Source organism: Saccostrea cucullata, unplaced genomic scaffold (genome assembly GCF_032062105.1).
Source record: "Saccostrea cucullata isolate Sc308-1 unplaced genomic scaffold, CSIRO_AGI_Scuc_v1 ctg905, whole genome shotgun sequence".
NCBI lineage: Eukaryota > Metazoa > Mollusca > Bivalvia > Ostreida > Ostreidae > Saccostrea > Saccostrea cuccullata.
Genome location: NW_026919023.1, coordinates 33300 through 51112, shown reverse-complemented (window position 1 = coordinate 51112; position 17813 = coordinate 33300). Strand labels below are relative to the sequence as shown.

Here is a 17813-nt window from a genome sequence, read left to right as displayed (position 1 = left end):
TCTGATACCTACCTCCTGACTTGTTGTAGGACGTGCTCCCTCTGTAGACATCTGATGTTGTCTGATACCTACCTCCTGACTTGTTGTAGGACATGCTCCCTCTGTAGACATCTGATGTTGTCTGATACCTACCTCCTGACTTGTTGTAGGACATGCTCCCTCTGTAGACATCTGATGTTGTCTGATACCTACCTCCTGACTTGTTGTAGGACATGCTCCCTCTGTAGACATCTGATACCTACCTCCTGACTTGTTGTAGGACATGCTCCCTCTGTAGACATCTGATACCTACCTCCTGACTTGTTGTAGGACATGCTCCCTCTGTAGACATCTGATACCTACCTCCTGACTTGTTGTAGGACGTGCTCCCTCTGTAGACATCTGATACCTACCTCCTGACTTGTTGTAGGACATGCTCCCTCTGTAGACATCTGATGTTGTCTGATACCTACCTCCTGACTTGTTGTAGGACATGCTCCCTCTGTAGACATCTGATGTTGTCTGATACCTACCTCCTGACTTGTTGTAGGACATGCTCCCTCTGTAGACATCTGATGTTGTCTGATACCTACCTCCTGACTTGTTGTAGGACATGCTCCCTCTGTAGACATCTGATATACCTACCTCCTGACTTGTTGTAGGACATGCTCCCTCTGTAGACATCTGATGTTGTCTGATACAGCTTGTCTATACTTGCTTCTAGGATCTTTTGTGTCAACCACTCCACCATAGCTTTGTCATCCTCCCACAGGTACGCCTTCAGTATTAATGATAGATCAGTAGATTATCTAAGTCCTAACGTAAGGGCTCTAATAGACAGAGACAGTTACTCTAAACTGTTTTCTTAGCAATGATTTTTTTTCCATGAACTGTCATTAAAATGTAAACATGCCAATATGATTTAATATATTTTTTACAACTTGCTGAAGCAAATGCTACTTGACTTGTTGTAATATAAAATAATGGTTTATATGTTATAAACCTTTCAAAATGTAGTTTTTGTTAAAAACAAGAATTTCTTGTTCTCCTTTTTTTAAAACAAAAATAATCAGTACCTGCTGAAGCTTGTTTAGGATTTTCAATCTTGACATAACAAGTAAAAAATTGCATGATTGTTGTACAAGACGTACATTCTCTGTGTACTGTTTGACTAACTTTAAATAGGGTACAACTCATCTACTTACATTGACAGTACCCCTGTCTTCCACAAACCAGCGATGTAACATAGAGTTGAGCTCCCCCTCCCTGACGTTCTGTGTGAACTGCTTCATCTTCTTCTTAAGCTGCCTCTCCAACAATCGTCGCTTCAGGTGCCAGTAGAAGAACTCACGGCTCTTCTGCCATTTCAGTATGTCCTGTATTGCCAAAGAAAAGATTAACTGCACTGTTGTAATATTTTGTAATTTTTAAAAACAATATACTCTGTTCTTTTAAATTCACATGATATATCCCGGTATTGTACATTGTTTCCAAAAGAGACAGAGATAAAAATTGTGCAACACAATGTTTCCATCAGTGAAAACACTACCTAATACAAAAGGTAAAGTTTGGTTTATATATGTAAGGTAAAGGATGGTAGAAATTCAGACAGGTGAAACTAAATCAAAGTACTGAAAGCACTCATGGGAGTTGAACATGGTGTAAATAAAATCTTTGTTTTGTCTAAAGTGAAATATTACATGTATTAAAAAGTTATTTTGAATACCAGATTGTTACACATATTTTTGTGTTGGAACAATAATTGATACTTGTTAGACGTGCAGAGACATTGAATAGCAAAAAAATGCATGGGCCATAATGCTAGCCAGCCTACATTAGTCCTTTTTATACCCTTTGCTTGAAAAACGTAAGGGAATTTATTAATCATATGCATGATTTCTGTCCATCAGTTTGTTACACTTTAGGTATACCCATCTCTTATCCGCAAATCCTCTGAACAAAATTTTCATAGAATCTTTATTAAATATCGCCGTTGTGTTTCTATTACTTTTTTTCCTACACAAATTTTGGGTTTCTCATTGGAAAACATGCAAACTGCCATTATATTTATATTAGAGGCGGTTGATCATTTATATCACTGCTCACTGTCTTCAAATATATATAATATATTTTTCCTTATTTACTTGTTGTGTTATGAAAATTTCAGTTTCCTAATAATATCTGTTGATAAAATGTTTATAACACAGCATCCTTTTCAGAGCTAAAGGTTTGTTGTATAAACCTTCTATATAAACAAAAGTTAAAGTTATAGGTCACCTGACATTATTCAAAAAAAACCAATGACTGAATTTCATCCATGTTTTAAAGCCAGATCTATAGCATTTACTCTGGTCATGATAACTATACACTTAGCAGTTCCTTAGTTTGGTTACTTTATACCCATAGGCAGGGTTACAAAAAATGCATTTCAACTATGTCAGTAATATTCAGCAATAATCAGTAGTATACCACACATGAAAAATGGCCTAAATCCACACATTGCACTATTTTTGGAAAGGCATACTGTGTTTTCAAAAATATTTGATTAATACCAAGGAGCACAAAGTTTCAAACAATTCATTTTTTCAGTATATAAACAGTCAAGGTCACAACTATGGTATTGACCTTGGGGCCTTGAAATTTACAATTCTTGAAGATTAGGGATTGTATATATATAGGTAATTCTCCTGCTTAAAACCTAGCAAAATGAAAATAGCTATTTTTAATGTTTTTTCACTTTACATGTATAATCAATACAGCCCCGCCCTAACATTGACCCTGGGGCCATAAAATTCAAATTTTGGCAGAGGCACTCTAAATATGAACTATGTACTTACTTATGGTACCCAGGAGTAAAAAAAGTAAAGAATTCATGAATTTCCTCTATTTAATCAATAGAGCCCCACCCTGACACCAGAACCCCTGACCCTGGGGCCATAAAATTCAAAATTTTGGTAAAGGCACTCTTGCTCATCATAACTATGTACTTAGTTAAATTATATAAAATCTGAAGAAGAAGATTTTCAAAGAATTCATATTTTCACTACATGAAATAGGCCCCGCCCTAACACCAGAACATTGACCCTTGAAAATTCACAATTTTGGTAGAGGCACTCTTGATCATCATAACTATGTACTTATTTAGTTTATTTAATACCCTGGAGCAGAGAAGAAGATTTTCAAAGAAATAATGCATTTTCACCATATACTTATTTAGCCCCGCCCTAGTTTTGAAATGTGATTACCATTGAATTTCACAATTTTTGAAAGGTCTCAATGCTGATTACAATCATGCAAACAGTTTGACTGCTTGATGTCCAGGAGTAAAGAAGAAGATTTTTGAAGATTGCATTAATTTTAGTGGTTTTGGCCCCACCCCCCAGGCCCCAGGGGGTCAGGGATCATGAAATTCACAATTTTTGTTCCCCTTCACCCATAGATGCTTTGTGCCAAATTTGGTTGAAAGCTTTTTTTTTAATAAGATTGGTTCAAACCTTGCAGAGAGGAAGCTGAAAATGTTCAAAAGTTTACGACCGATTGACAACGAACGACGGACGACGACGGACAAAAACAGATAGCAATAGGTCACCTGAGTTTACTCAGGTGACCTAAAAAGCATTAAAATTACACGAACATTATACATGGAGTATTGTGAAGAAAGTGCAATACCAAGTTAAAAACAAATATTTATAGACGAAACATAAAAACAGTGGTATATGCGAGAGATTGTGTGCGTACAAATTATCCCGTATGTAAATGAGGTTTTTTTTTAATTTAAAAAATATATTTTATTTTGTTGTTTTAATGGCGATTTTACGGAAACATCGATGTCCGCTTTCGGTTTAAATATTAATAACAAAGTACTAGTTTTACCGCTTTTTGCAGGTGGTACTGCCGATTAAGTAATAAATACGCATGCTTCCTAAAGTTTTTATGTATTAACGAATTCAATTAAACCAAGAAAATGTTCATGGAGAGTTTTAATATGACTAAATTTAACATTTGCCGTAAGTATGTAGAGTTGTTCTTCGTATCTCTTTCAGTGTATATGACGCTAAGATAAAAACGAGTTTGAAAAACTTCCATTTCTTTATAAATACATTAATTTTACATTGTAATACAACGAATTCTTATATCCAAAATAAATTATTTTATCATTACATTTATTACATTATGGAAAAAGAATTAATTACAGAAAATTACATGAACTATTTGTCGTGGATGTTTATGCATGTTTTCTGTTGAATATCATCGGAGCAAATATGACACAGTAGCTCGCTATCGTCTTATGTAATCAACACAAATTTTGCGCATGTTAAATACGTGATGACCATACATTGAACATACCCAACGAAAATACAGATTTCTTTATGAATATTCATTACATGTATATTTTACACAATAAACATGTATACTATGTAACATATTCAAAATTTTTGTTTTAAAACTTTCAAAAAATGTCCTAAAATTGCATTATTTTCAAAAACATATTCAATATTTTTTTAAATGAATTACACTCACAGTAATAACCCCCATTTCCTCCATTCTCCCGGGAGTGTCATGGAGGTCAGCGAACTGTATCGCCACCTGGTGGTACATGGGGAGTAACTTTTCCTGGCGAGCTGCCAGCTGTTTCTGGAGCTCCTCCTTCTCGTCCGGATTCAGCTGTGGACTGGTCAGTTTGTCCACGATCTGGCGACACGTCTGGTCCAGTCTCTGTATGGTCTTCTCCAGGTCCTTCCTCCGGAACTTGATTTCTACGGTTCCCTCTGGTTCAAGGACACCTCCCCTAAAATTAAATCATCACAATCATGTAGACTGTACATTTGGGGACAATCCCCTAGAATAAAATCATCACAATCATTAAATTGTACATTTTGGGGACAAAATCCTGGAAGACTTGAAATGTGATAAATTTAATCATTTACCTTCCTTTTTCAAGTAAGAGTGTATGTAAGTATATAAAGAATTATGTTTTTTTTTTCAAATCACCTCTTTTTTCTTGGTACTGTATACAGGGAAATTTTCACCCCCTATTTATCCCCCCTTTCGCACTAACCTTGGTTCTTCAAATTTAAAAAGGGGCAAATTCAAAGAATTCAGTTTAATTTCTTACACAAAACTATGACTGGGTGAATCTAAAACAGGGAAAATTGATTACAAGGATGAAAGGGCAAAATAACCCCGTTTACATTATCCTTGAACAATTTTTCCCAGTTGCTCCTGCTATAGTATGCTTCAATTTACATTTCCTTTCAATTCCTCAATCAAAATTTTATACCTGCTGAGTTCATCAGCATACATTTCCATGTGGGTGGGGTTAATTGTTGGATCCACCACTACCCAGGCTCCACCCCTCAGTTCGGCGTACGGGGGGATGTAAATCATGATGGGTTGATTATATTCTGTCAGGGCATCCACAATGTAGGAGCCAAACTTCAGGACTTGGTCATGCATATCTGAAATTTTGAACAAGATATTCACAAAATTGCAATACACATTCAGTGAATTTTTCAAAGTAACATAAATTATATTCAAAATTGCCCACAAAAATGAGCAACTTATTAAATGTTATATTTATATAATTTTACATATTTATCATTAAAAGTGCTGTACTGGATAACAAAATATCAAAAATGTGTTATGCAAATATCTCTATCACATTAAATTTAAAACATATTCAACTCAAAATTTTCAGAAAACCTAAGTTCAACTTAACTTCTGTAGAGAATAAATCTGTGTGTCATAAAATTTTGTAGGAAAACCCTTCTAAGCAAATAACATGAACAAAACATCAGGGTATAACATAAAAACTTGAATGTCAAATAACCATGATTTTCTGACTTAAAAACTTCCTGTACCTTTCATTCCCCCCGAGAATCCTCTCCAGTTAGCAAACACCATGAGAGGGAGGTCCTCTCTGTTAAAGTCCTTAATGGCCTGAGCTGTCTTATAGGCCGAGTCTGGGAACCATACCTGACCAGCTTGTTGTATCACCTACATAAAAATCAACTATAATTTCAAAATCTTAAAGCCCCTTATTGTTCACCAAGAATCCACACTTTAAAACTCCAGTCATATTAATTTTCAAATCAATTTTCAATTTGAAGTACAATATCATATTTATTTTTAAAAAGAAACTTGATATTGTTTTGACATAATTCTTATATAATAATTAACACTAGATGTACAGAGAAAAATAAGTATTCTGATATGTTATTGATTCAGCATTTCTATTTAACAATAGATGTACAAAGTAAAATAAGTATTTTAATCAGTACCTTGGTCTCAGAGTCCAGATTGGCAGGATCAGCTGGTATGGTCATTTCTACTGTCCTGGTCTCTACACAAATCACCCCCACAGGGATCCCTCCCAACCTGTAAAACACACACATAAAAATAACACAGATCAAGGTTTCCTCTTCCCTTGATATCCATTGAAATACTAATTGAATTTATAAATCAGCTACAATAAATGTATAAAGGGAGACAAACCTCGCTCGACCTGTGACCACTGTTTGTGCCCATGGCTGTAAAATTTCATGGAAAGACTTGTGATCAAAGAAACCTTTCTGCCAGGAATTCTTATCATCTACAATAAACACAAGAGTAATTAACATTATCGATGATTCAGAAATGAAATGTTTTAACACAGATTCAGAGTCTGAACATGCATTATAAATGCACTATGTTTACCTGGATTTTGTCGTCCATTCAGCATCCACCTGGGATCGTAGGGGGCCTTTGTGGGGATGAAGTCCACCGGTCTGTCTATAGGGTCCCCTGTATCTAGTACTGGTAATGGGGAGCCTTTACACTGAAACAATTATCCAGATAAATTACACTAAATGACTACCAATCCAGGGTTCTCCATGAGCTGTTTTACTGTGTTGCTCCCGACACAGTAAAATTTTCTCCGACACAGTAACGATTAAAATTTCTTGCATGCGACACAGTAAAAATTTTTCTGACACAGTAAGAGTTGTGATAATTAGAAAATCTAAACACACAAATTCTCTCAAACTGAAACTTTAATCAAACAATTCTACCGTCTTTCAATTCAGAAAGTTATAATTATGACACATAATTACAATGCAAGGGCTTCACCTTGAGTAAACAATCAATTATCTCCTAGACCCTCGCCGGACTTAACGCATGACGGAACAAAGACAAATAAATTGTTTTCACAATTCAATGTACCGATTAATTGTCGGTTGCAATAAAAATACATTGAATCATTTATAAAAAAAAATATTAAAATATGTCTTTCCTATATAGACACGGCTCTAGAATTGTGTAAGCACTGTAAGTCAAACATTTCAAGGAACTCTTTAAATATTTTACTGTTCTGAAGTTCCTATCTTTGTAATGCGGTAACCCGATCAAGAAACCTGATAAATAAACACGGCAAATCTACTTTTAAAAATGTTGTGTAGTTCGACTATCGGTCAGAATTTCCTCTGCTTTTCAGAACTTTTTTTTCCCTTTTATCAGTATGTACGACCATACCATTTGTGTAACGAATTGACGATTTTTATATAAGTGTAGGCTTGTAATCTTTGGAATTATAATGAATTATGAATCAGTTGCGAATTTGTTCGCGAAAATACCACGAAATATTAATGCTTCGCGTAGACTCTGCAACACAGTAAAATCTCAAATGATGGAGAACCCTGCCAATCTATCTATAAGGTCCCCTGTATCTAGTACTGGTAATGGGGAACCCTTTAGAGCTGAAACGAATGTTCGAACATTCGTGAACGAATAGTTTTTCACGAATATTCGAATGGAAAATTTGTATTCGAATATTCGGTCACATATTTAATACAACGTATTTCAAGCAATAAATGGTTTAGGCCTATCTACTTGTTTTTGATCTCTGTGGAAAAAGAAGCAAACGAAAGCAAATACATGTATAAGAAGGGTTGTAAACTTTGTCCACGCGGTACTACTGGCCTGATAAAGACAAATTGTTCAGATTTATTAATCATCTTAAAGCCAAATATTCAGCAACCTCATGTGTTTCCAACTTTCCGAATTAAATTATATATGGGTGACATTGACCGCCATGATTTTCGAAAGTAATAAAAAAAAATAATATTGTGCGGAGAGAAATGTTCCGGATCAACAAACGGAATCAATTGTTCAGATTTATAATTTATAAATAATTGCAGAAATCATATATGAAAAATATACATTATATTACCAGTATATTTTTTGAGAATGTTACATTTTAAATCTAAATATTGATTAAAAAATTCACAGGACGCTTCCGGAAACGAACCGTTTTTTTTTTATTTTTATAACAGAAAAACATGGCGAGTACCTGCTGGTTTGCTGATCGGGCGTTTAACGTATTTAACGTAATCGGAATGCTATACAGTCACCTAATTTAAAGAAGTAAAGACGCTTATAATTGTTGATATTAAAGATTCTTTTCCTATTATTTTTTCTTGAAAATAAATGCGAGTCCTAATGCATATTTACATGTCAAACGGCTTTGAGCAGACGTTTATTTCTTACACCTATCTTCTACACTGGTATAAAAAAATAAACAATAGGATTTGCAAGTATATAAAAAGGCATAATAACTCTTTTATTTAATCACCGAATGTTCGAATACGAATCGAATAACAGTCACGAATATTCGAATGTTGATTTATGGTATTCGTTTCAGCTCTAGAACCCTTACACTGAAACAATTATCCAGATAAATTACACTAATTGACTACCAATCTATCTATAGGGTCCCTAGTACTGGTAATAGAGAACCCTTACACTGAAACAATAATTCAAATAAATGAAAGACTATTACTTTCTAAAAAATGAAACAAAATTCTGTGAATATTTCATCCATCTATGAGGACACTGTTTTCTTTTTGTTTATGTTTCACTCCATTCTTCGATGACAGTAAACTGTTATTACACTGTACAGTACCTTAGGCATGTATGACAGCCACTTGATAATCTTGTAGACTCCCTCGAAGTCGTCGGCTGTTACATCATGTGTGACTCCGTTAGTGTACATGATCTGGATTCCTCCCAGCTGATTGTTACTGGTGTAAACCTCCTTACCAAGGACCTGTGTTTTAATTAACAGTGACATTAATTAAGCTTTTTTTTTTCATTTCCTTCAAAAGTTACTTTCTCAAAATTTACAATAGCACAACTAAAAGACTGATAAATTGTAAGTGTGAGGATGATATTATATTACATTAAATATTATATGTTTTGGGTATTCCTTTGTATTGATACACTCATTTATCTCTGCATTAATTATAGTTCAGAACTTTATGAACTGAGTAAACTACAAAGTGTCTTTCATCCCTATGATAACTACCATACCTTGTTAAGTGCACCTGCACCAGTGAGGATGATGTGAGAGTTCTCCACCTGTATAGTTCTCTGTCCCAGTCTGACCAGATAGGCACCTATACCTATAGCTCGACAGGTAACCTAAATATAGAACAATCTGTAAGCTAAAAACCAGATAGGCACCTATACCTATAGCTCGACAGGTTACCTAAATATAGAACAATCTGTAAGCTATAAACAAACCAGATAGGCACCAATACCTATAGCTCGACAGGTTACCTAAATATAGAACAATCTGTAAGCTATAAACCAGATAGGCACCAATACCTATAGCTCGACAGGTTACCTAAATATAGAACAATCTGAGAGCTATAAACCAGATAGGCACCAATACCTATAGCTCGACAGGTAACCTAAAAATAGAACAATCTGTAAGCTATAAAACCAGATAGGCACTTATAGCTATAGCTCGACAGGTTACCTAAATATAGAACAATCTCTAAGCTATAAAAGCAGATAGGCACCAATACCTATAGCTCCAAAGGTAACCTAAAAATAGAACAATCTGTAAGCTATAAACCAGATAGGCACCTATACCTGTAGCTCCACATGTAACCTAAATATATAATAATCTGTAAGCTATAAACAAACCAGATAGGCACCAATACCTATAGCTCGACAGGTAACCTGTATATATAGAATATTCTGTAAGCTATAAACAAACCAGATAAGCACTTATACCTTAAGCTCAACAGGTTACCTAAATATAGAACAATCTGTAAGCTATAAACCAGATAGGCACCAAAACCTTTAGCTCAACAGGTTACCTAAATATAGAATAATCTGTAAGCTACAAACCAGAAAGGCACCTATACCTATAGCTCTACAGGTTACCTAAATATCTGTAAGCTATAAACAAACCAGATAGGCACCTATACCTATAGCTTGACATTTACCCTATATATGGAATAATTTTTAAGCTACACAAAAACCAGATAGTCACCTATACCTATAGCTCTACAGGTAACCTAAATATAGATCAATCTGTAAGCTATTAAACCAGATAGGCACCAATACCTAAAGTTTGACAGGTTACCTAAATATAGAACAATTTGTAAGCTACACACAAGCCAGATAGGCACCTATACCAATAGCTCGACAGGTAACCTGTATATATAGAATATTCTGTAAGCTATAAACAAACCAGATAAGCACTTATACCTATAGCTCAACAGGTTACCTAAATATAGAACAATCTGTAAGCTATAAACAAACCAGATAGGCACCTATACCTATAGCTTGACATTTACCCTATATACAGAATAATTTGTAAGCTACACACAAATCAGATAGTCACCTATACCTATAGCTCTACAGGTAACCTAAATATAGATCAATCTGTAAGCTATTAAACCAGATAAGATTAAATACCTATTGTTTGACAGGTTACCTAAATATAGAACAATTTGTAAGCTACACACAAACCAGATAGGCACCAATACCTATAGCTCTACAGGTAACCTATATATACAGAATAATCTGTAAGCTATAAACAAACCAGATAGGCACCTATACTTATAGCTCGACAGGTAACCTAAATATAGAACAATCAGTCAGCTATAAACCAGATAGGCACCAATACCTATAGCTTTAGGGTTACCTAAATATAGAACAATCTGTAAGTATAAACCAGATAGGCAGCCATACCTATAGCTCAACAGGTTACCTATATATAGAACAATCTGTAAGCTATAAACCAGATAGGCACCAATACCTATAGCTCGACTGGTTACCTACATATAGAACAATCTGTAAGCTATAAACCAGATAGGCACCTATACCTAAAGCTTGACAGGTTACCTAAATATAGAACAATCTGTAAGCTATAAACCAGATAGGCACCAATACCTATTGTTTTACAGGTTACCTAAATATAGAATAATCTGTAAGCTACACACAAACCAGATAGGCACCTATACCTATAGCTCGACATGTAACCTAAATATAGAACAATCTGTAAGCTATAAAACCAGATAGGCACCAATACCTATAGTTTTACAGGTTACCTAAATATAGAATAATCTGTAAGCTACACACAAACCAAATAGGCACCAATACCTATAGTTCGATAGGTAACCTAAATATAGAACAATCTGTAAGCTATAAAACCAGATAGGCACCAATACCTATAGTTTGACAGGTAACCTAAATATAGAACAATTTGTAAGCTATAAACCAGATAGGCACCTATACCAACAGCTTGACAGGTTACCTTAATATACAACATTCATATATAGTATTAAACTCAAAACTAATCTGTAGGGCCTTCCAATATGAATTCCCTTTTCCATTTCCTAACTTCTTTTTTTTTTAGCCTTTAAATAAGTTTCATTCTATAAGTAACAATAAAACAGTCAAGGTTTAAAATCAAGTACTAACCAAATTGATTGTAATTATATCGTTGTAAGCTATAGATGACTCCCCAGCAATCATTCCTGAGCCTCTTAGATTCTCTACCCCCAGCCCTTCCTCTCTACCTGTAAATATAACAAATATTGAATTTAATGATCAGATGAAAAAAAGAACATTGTTCTGACAATCATCAACCTTAGAGTCAAGTTTAAGATGTTCTGGTCAAATGAAGGACTTACCAATGACATCAATAATTTTATATCTGGGTTCTCCCTCATCTTCTATTAGTTCAGCATGGACGGAATTCATGGCACTGACTTTCTTAAAATCTACAGGGGTCAGGTACAGATATTTAAATCCCTAGAAACAAAACAAAATTGTCTCCATAGAATACAAATGTAAACAAGAATTACCGTATATACTCGCCTATAAGTTTTATATTTCAGAAGGACTGACCTCATATAATACCATTGTTTTTATAGCTCGCCTATAAGTCGGATACAGAGTTTTGGACCAAAAATTTACTCCCAAAAACCCGACTTATAGGCGAGTATATACGGTACTGTTTTAAGGACCTCAAACAAAGTAACCTCATCTCTGCGTACTTTTTCAATGTTGACTATTGTATACAGTACAATATGCTTAATATAGGTATATATGCACAGGCATCAAGCAATTTGAGTCTTTATGAACAACTTTTCTTATATTTTTTATGTTGACTACATATGATATTTTTTAACTTCTGGGAATGAAAAAAATCTTCACTTTAATAATGAATACCTTATAAGCATTTTCAGCATAACCATGTTTTACTGTATATCATCAGTCATTCCAGGCAACCTTTACAAACAGAGCCTTACCTTTTCTATATCTATGGGGTCATTCCAGGCCACCTTTATAAGCTAAGCCTTACCTTTTCTATATCTTTAGGGTCATTCCAGGCCACCTTTATAAGCTAAGCCTTACCTTTTCTATATCTTTGGGGTCATTCCAGGCCACCTTTACAAGCTAAGCCTTACCTTTTCTATATCTATAGGGTCATTCCAGGCCACCTTTATAAGCTAAGCCTGACCTTTTCTATATCTTTAAGGTCATTCAAGGCCACCTTTAGAAGCTAAGCCTTACCTTTTCTATATCTTTAGGGTCATTCCAGGCCACCTTTATAAGCTAAGCCTGACCTTTTCTATATCTTTGGGGTCATTCCAGGCCACCTTTATAAGCTAAGCCTTACCTTTTCTATATCTTTAGGGTCATTCCAGGCCACCTTTATAAGCTAAGCCTTACCTTTTCTATATCTTTAGGGTCATTCCAGGCCACCTTTATAAGCTAAGCCTTACCTTTTCTATATCTTTGGGGTCATTCCAGGCCACCTTTATAAGCTAAGCCTTACCTTTTCTATATCTTTGGGGTCATTCCAGGCCACCTTTATAAGCTGAGCCTTACCTTTTCTATATCTTTAGGGTCATTCCAGGCCACCTTTATAAGCTGAGCCTTACCTTTTCTATATCTTTGGGGTCATTCCAGGCCACCTTTATAAGCTGAGCCTTACCTTTTCTATATCTTTAGGGTCATTCCAGGCCACCTTTATAAGCTGAGCCTTACCTTTTCTATATCTTTAGGGTCATTCCAGGCCACCTTAAACAGGTGTTTGATCTCCTCAGCCAGCCCTATCCTGGCTCCACTGTTAGCCGAGATGAAGATTCGGGGAAGTCCCTCTCTTCTGGCCTTCTCTGAGGCTTTCTGAAAGATGATATCAAAGAATAAAATTATTGATCTGAAATCATTACAGAGATTCAACAATCAACAGGTAATTCTTACTCCTTCTAGCCACCTGGTTTCACCTCTAGAAATTCCTGGTTAAACGTAATGCCCTCTTCTCAGATATTCATTGTTTATTACTGATTTTCTTTTAGATTGATCATTGTTTGTTATCTGTATCTTTTTCATGGCTGTATAAGTGTATATAAGCTTTATGATTACACTGAATGATACCTTAAACAGGAGATCCTCCACAGGTCCAAATGAACCAATCTTGTATGTGATGTCATTAGATATAACAATGATGTCACGACCTTCAGGACATTCTGGTGTCTTCAAGGTCATCTGCCAGGCTACCATTCCAATCTGAAAGGTAACATGTCCAACAATGAACTCAGGATAACATTCCAATCAAGAGATCTACTTTCCAGACGTGAACAGAAAACAGATTTGTATCAGTATTACAGTCTAACCTCATTCTCTCCTGGCAGTCTGTTCTGTTTACAAAGGTTGTTGTCTTTATCCAGGACCAGCTCTATACAACTGAAGGCATCAGCTGGAATCTTGTTCTCCTCTCTGTGATCCTTCCAAAACTTCTGTAAGGCCTGAAATACAACAACAGTCAAAACAACAACAGTTCTGTAAGGCCTGAAATACAGAACAACAAAGTCAAAACCACAAAACTTCTGTAAGGCCTGAAAGAGAGAGACAGAATTATAACAACATCTCTACATCAACAAAACTTCTGTAAGGCCTGAAAGAGAGAGACAGAATTATATAACAACATCTCTTCAACAACTTAACTTCTGTAAGGCCTGAAATACAGAACAACAAAGTCAAAACAACAAAACTTCTGTAAGGCCTGAAATACATCAACAACAAAGTCAAAACAACAAAACTTCTGTAAGGCCTGAAATACAGAACAACAAAGACAAAACAAGAAAACTTCTGTAAGGCCTGAAAGAGAGAGACAGAATTATAACAACATCTCTACAACAACAAAACTTCTGTAAGGTCTGAAAGAGAGAGACAGAATTATATAACAACATCTCTTCAACAACTTAACTTCTGTAAGGCCTGAAATACAGAACAACAAAGTCAAAACAACAAAACTTCTGTAAGGCCTGAAAGAGAGAACAACAAAGTATATAACAACTTCTGTAAGGCTTACAAACAACTTAAAACTTCTGTAAGGCCTGAAATACAGAACAACAAAGTAAAACAACAAAACTTCTGTAAGGCCTGAAATACAGAACAACAAAGTAAAACAACAAAACTTCTGTAAGGCCTGAAATACAGAACAACAAAGTAAAAACAACAAAACTTCTGTAAGGCCTGAAATACAGAACAACAAAACTTCTGTAAGGCCTGAAATACAGAACAACAAAGTCAAAACAACAAAACTTCTGTAAGGCCTGAAAGAGAGAGAGAGAATTATAACAACATCTCTACAACAACAAAACTTCTGTAAGGTCTGAAAGAGAGAGACAGAATTATATAACAACATCTCTACAACAACAAAACTTCTGTAAGGCCTGAAAGAGAGAGAGAGAATTATAACAACATCTCTACAACAACAAAACTTCTGTAAGGTCTGAAAGAGAGAGACAGAATTATATAACAACATCTCTACAACAACAAAACTTCTGTAAGGCCTGAAAGAGAGAGACATAATTTGTACCAATCATCCTACAACAGCTTTACTTCTGTTACTATTCACCTTTCTATTTTGTAAAATTTTTTAATCGCAAAATATGCTAAAAATTGCGATCATACGGAAGCAGTTTTTTTTTGTTTGGGAATAGTTTTTGTTGACGTTGTGATCTAAAATGATTACATTGGGACTACATTTTCTTGTTCCAAAACTAACGATTATATATGTATAACAAAGTCTGTATCAAAATTTTTGTTGAGGATTTCAATTTTAATGATAATCGTTGTCAAAAAAGCCCAAAATTTAATCCCAATGGATATTTCTGCTTTCTTGCTAGGTGTTTTCTTATATTACAGCAATGTCGTGATACCTGAGTGAACATTCCTGGAAAATCATAGACATAAGTTGTTCCGCTTGACTGGGCCTGGAATCTCTTTAGCTGTAGATGGTCCTTTGTGGGGTAGGGGGTGCTGATCAGTAGACCGTGAAGGGCCCCTTGTTTTGTTCCATAGGCTTCAAACATCACCTACAAAAGATAATCTCAAGATTGATAGCTCAAAGGAGCTGACAGGGGTATCATTGTGTAAAAACTACAGTAGAAAACTCTTCAATTTATACCATATTTAACTAACATTGACATCAGTATATTTGCCAAGTTTAGGCAAAATCTGTATAGGTATTTTAAGGGACCATCTCAAAATACAGGTACATTTACTATAGGGTTATAAGGGGTAATGCTGCTAATGCAGTGCAATCTGAAATGACACATACTTGTCCCATGTTAGGATCTGTGACCTCCCTATACATGCTCATGTCCAAGTAATATCCACTCTCATTGGTCAAAAACAGACGAATAGGAATGCTTGTATCACTGGATGCAAACCTAAAAACAAACCAAAATACTCTATTTATGTTAAAAGCTTAAAAATTCTAGGATTTTCATCTTTAGAGCAAAGTTATACATGTATATGTACAACCCACAAAATATTCTCATAGAAAGTTTGAACTTCATGAAGTAGTCTTACTTGATTGTGAATTTGAGCTCTGCATTGAGAACTCTCATCTTCATGAGACGACTGCCGTATCTCATCACCATAGCTCGGACTGTCTCCTCCAGCTGTTGAGATATAACAACACATGGGTATGATGGATTCACAATTATGGTAATAACAAGAAATGGTCAGAAAATTAGTGGTATTTATATTCAAACATGAGTATATTACATGGTAATGTTGATTTTACCTTGCCTGGTTCTGGAATGGTCAGAGTTGGTGCAAAGTTCAGGAATATATGGTTACAGTCAGTCTTCTTGGACTGGAGTTATAACACAAGATCTATTTAGTATCATGAATGTTGATTCTGATACAAACTGAATACATCACTTTGCTCAATTCTGAAGTACTATAAAATCACTAATTTTGATTTTGAATTCTTCAAGGTACGAAGAGATTAAAGAATTCATGTACTCCATAAAATGTTGAAATTTCAATCTCCAGTACCATATCATGTGTGTTACATTAACCTGAAATTTACTCCCTACATGAACAACTTTTTCCCATACCAAACAACATTAAATCAATGAAAATAAGTGAATTATCAATCTCTTATAAACCCTAACTCACCAGTGGATGTGAGAATGCCACTTCTAATGAATCCAAAGCCTCCAGAAGGGTTCTCTCTGCTTCATTTTGTAAGTACTCAAAAGACGCCTCCTAATGAAATAAAAGCATCAAAGTTTTGTCAGTAGAGTGTAACTAAAGGCCCGTCTTTGTTTAAAAAAGAGTACAAAAATTTCAGATGATGCCATATATACAGACACACAAATATATGACAACTCTGACAAGGAACACTTTGTTCAGATAGATTTTTTGCTTATTGTAGAATTTAGAATAATGGGGAGGAAAATAAAGAAGTGCAAAGATGCATATACACAAGATGGTACAATCAGACAATATCTTGTAACTGTTCTTGCATCAAAAGAAATTTATTTTCCTTTTGAGAAAAATAATTTTTTGTGCCTATTCATTGTGTGCAATGCTACCTTGGTGACGAGGTCAGAGTGCCGGATGATGACCCTCACAAAGAATCTGTAATCCGTCACTTCCTGTCCCGCTGCCACCTGTTATACAATAAACAAATAAGTTTATAAAGCAGGTAACCCAGAAATTGATTGTCCAGACAATAAACAAGAACATTTAGAAGGCAATTTACACAGAGTTATGTCCCTTTTAAGATTGTTGGATACAATCAACTTTGTTCAGAGTCTGCAACTTTCTGAAATTTTTCAATCAACTTTAATTTCCCACACATTTCTGTAAAACAACAAGCTTAAAATAATATGATTTCAAGAAGATTATACATATTTCTATCTAATTTTCAAAACATTTGAATTGTTTACAATGAGGTGGGTCTTTATATGAATTTTATTTACTGTAAGAGTTCTCTTCCTTTGATAAGAACAGAGTTAAATTCTACCTTAGCTTTTCCGAGGTATAGATGCATCTTGTAGTTGTTGGTCTGAATGGCCTCCAGGTCAAAGTTCCTCAGTCTGTTGATCTCCAGCTGGAAGGCCAGGGCGGGCTCTAAATGTCGGTAAATCCTGTCCTCACCAAACTAAATATTAACAATAATTTTTAAAATTCTCTGTAGAGTTTTGATGAAAATTAGAGATATATAAAAGCATAAAAAAACTTTG

At 35.0% G+C, this 17813-nt stretch overlaps 1 pseudogene; it reads right to left on the bottom strand.

The window, feature by feature from the left end:
- LOC134277680 (acetyl-CoA carboxylase-like) overlaps nucleotides 1-17813 on the bottom strand; it is a 44934-nt pseudogene that overhangs the window by 3210 nt on the left and 23911 nt on the right.